We start from the raw sequence: 3,280 nt of genomic DNA, 5'->3' as shown, positions 1-3,280 counted from the left end.
GTTTTGGGGAAACAAAGCTTTCACCATAACGTGCAAGTCTGAGCACACAAAACCTCGCCAGCACATGATTGTCTGTGTGTTGGGGGGGGGGTCTCCTCTTCACTGAAAGGGAGACTTGCCCCCCCACCCCACCCCACCCCACCCCCCAGGAAAAGTACTCACCGTGCTATTGTGATGCGCCCCCCTCAGGCGGTCGCGGCCAAGGCCCAGGATGACAGGAAAGGGGCGGGGCACACGGTTCTTCTGCCCTGGAAAAGAAGGATGAGGGGGAATCGCCTTCATGCCCGGCGAAAGGCCTCCGCACTGCCAACCGCAAAAGCAGTCCCACCTCTGCCTCTCGGAGCTGGGTGCCCGCCGCCGAGGCCCAGCACGCCACCCCCGCTCCCGCCCGCGCTTCGGCCCCGGCCGCGACTCTCACGCACTCCGCCCCTCTTTCCTCGCTCACCCGCCAGCCAGCCAGACCTCCCGCGCCGCCCCCACGGCGCTCGCCCGCAGGAGCCCCTTCCCCGACGAACCTGTAGTCTCTCCTGGGCGGTCACGGAGGATCAAAGCAAGAGCCGCGTCGGTGACGCCTTCCGCCGCCCCCCCCCACCCCTGCCCCGTCAACGGAATCCTCGCCGGGGTGGTTGGTTACCAGGCGGCCACTTGGGCGGCTGCGCCTACCCAGAGCTGCCCCCGGCAGGTTGCAGGCCGGCTCCTCAGCCTCTTATCGCGAGAGCTCGCAATTCGAAGAGGCGAGGCTCACCGTGTTCTCGCGAGAAGAGCGACTCTCCGCCCCAGGTGGGTGGGAAGCTCAGGGCGAAGGCAGCGGAGGCAGTGGCGGGCCTGAGGTGAGTCGGCCGTCCACCAACCGTGTTGGCGCAGCGGCGGGAAGTTTCGTGCGACCCGCTCCTCACCGACGTCGGCTTTGAGTCCCACTCAGCCCCCTCGACTTCCCGGGGGGAAGGGGGCGGGGAAGGGCAGGCCTGGTCTCCAGCACCGAGTTGGTTGGTCCCCCGCCCCTCCCTCGGTAGGGTAAGCCCCGAATCGCCTCTGTGGGGCCTTGGAGCGCGCGGGGACAGACGGGCCCCGATGGAAGGCTGTGGTCCCAAAGGGCGCGCCCTCCTCCTCTGGAATCCACCCGGGCTTGGGTTTTGTCTGGTTTGGGGTTTGTTTCCGTCGTGGGGCTGGAACTCGGGCGCCGTCTCTGAGCTCGTTCGCTCAGCGCTAACCTCTACCGCTCTGAGCCACCAGCTCCACTTCCCCGCGCGGACGTTCAGTGGGCGGGAGCCGGTGTTCCCGCTGAAGCACCTGCGGATTGGGACGTCGAGGGCCCACCTGACAGGAACCCACCTGACAGGAACCGTGCCCCACTGAGGAGGTCCCCGCCCCCTCTACCCCCACCCAAAGCTTCAGCCGGGCTTGCCCCGAGCCTCCGCCGTGCAAGATGTGCATTATAAAAGGCAAGTTCGTGTCCTGGGGAGAAGAGCCACAGGGAAATCCCTAATCCTATTACGTTTTGCTAAAGACTTTGCTGCCCCTGGGAGCCCTGTGAGTAGAATGCGTAGTTAACCCCACAGGCTCCACCTGCCACGTGAAGAGAACCACTACCAGAGAAAGACATTGAAGCTGCAAAGATGAGCAAAAAGTTTTCGCCTTGCAAAGGGACAAAATAAAGGAAGAGAACCTGATTTACGTAATTTTGATATGGAAACAGATTTATGGAAATAACTTCGTTGCCAATCCTTTAATCATTGTTTAGTTCAGAGGAGAATTTCCCCCGTTTTCCACATGTGATAACTTTCCAAACCGATGTTTAATATTAAACATAGGAGCAGTTGAGATGGGCAAATTGTAAGCATTCTGTCAGAGACCAAAGGAAAGCAAAGGTTTTTGTCATCGTGTATCAAATTATTGCCAATAATCTTTGAAAAATGTACAATGGAAACTCTGCAATACAGATCCTCAAGCCAAAAATCACACACACAAAATCCAACAACAAAAAAGCCTAACAACAACCTTATCAATATTTTCTCCTGCAAGCTATGCTCAAAGGAGATAAGTCTAAAGCACAAGCTAGGCATAGTAAGGTCTGTCAAACGAGGATTATTTCCTTATTTCAATATATCTGTTCATGTTCTAAAGAAAGTCTTTGATAGATCACAGAGCTGCTAAAAATATCCCTGTAGGTAAATATTTATATGAGCATACACACACACACACACACACACACTTTTGACTCCATTCAAAAAATGCCCAGCACTTAATAGGACCACAAAAAACTTCTAGTTCAAGTTCTAGGAATTTTCCAAGAAACATAACGAAAGATTTGATACAAAGAATTCATTTCATACAGTTATTCAGAAAGAGAAAGATGGGAAATGGGAGAGGATAGAAAAGAGGAAAGGAGGAGAAGGGAGGGAGGCAAAAAGGGAGAAAGGGGAAAGAAAAATCCAGTAAAGTTCCTATTCACTTTAACTGAGAACTCTCAAATACTGTTTGCATGTATTAATGTATATGTAGTGTGTAGTGCCATGGATTCAGACCACAAATTTGTTTTATTCAACAATTTACAAATCTTGGGCTGGGAAGGTGGCTCAGTGATAGAGCACTTGCTTGCATGCATGAGGCCCTGGGTTCAATTTCTCAGCACCACATAAGCAAAAAAAAAGCCGGAAGTAGTGCTGTGGCTTAAGTGGTAGAGCACTAGCCTTGAGCTGAAGAGCTGAGGGACAGTGCCCAGGCCCAGAGTTCAGCCCCCATGACTGGACCCCCCCAAAAAAAAATTTACAAATCTTATAAACCAGCAGTTTGATATAGAAGTAATGAATTAATAAGTTTGTGTGGTTGCTGTTGTAAGTTATGTCAGCAACATTGACATATTTGTATCTTCACAGTGTCCAAACTTATTGGAAAACAAATTCATAAGATGCGTCAATCTTATAGACTTTAAGTCACCAAGAATTCTTGATTTCACTTGGTTCTTGTGGTCACTGACAAACACAGGTTCTTTTTATCCCATCAAAATCTGTTACTGATATTAACTCTCAGATCATCCATTAAACTTCACAGAAATATACCAGTTACAGATAAGAGGATTTAAGCAGCTGTGAGGCTCAAAGGAGTCTTACTGAAGATAAGAGCCAGAGAATTGATCAAAATGCAGTCATTGCAAGTGGTATGTAGACATTAATATAATGATCCCAGTCACATAGCTGTTCAGGGTCAGAGATGCCAAAACAGAGTTGGTTCAAGGCACAGAACTCATCCAAGTTTCAGAGCTTGGCACAATGGCAGTTTC

This window comes from Dipodomys ordii, unplaced genomic scaffold (genome assembly GCF_000151885.1).
Source record: "Dipodomys ordii isolate 6190 unplaced genomic scaffold, Dord_2.0 Scaffold113, whole genome shotgun sequence".
Taxonomy (NCBI): Eukaryota; Metazoa; Chordata; class Mammalia; order Rodentia; family Heteromyidae; genus Dipodomys; species Dipodomys ordii.
The sequence above is the reverse complement of the archived record's forward strand: the minus strand, read 5'-3'. Positions refer to the sequence as shown.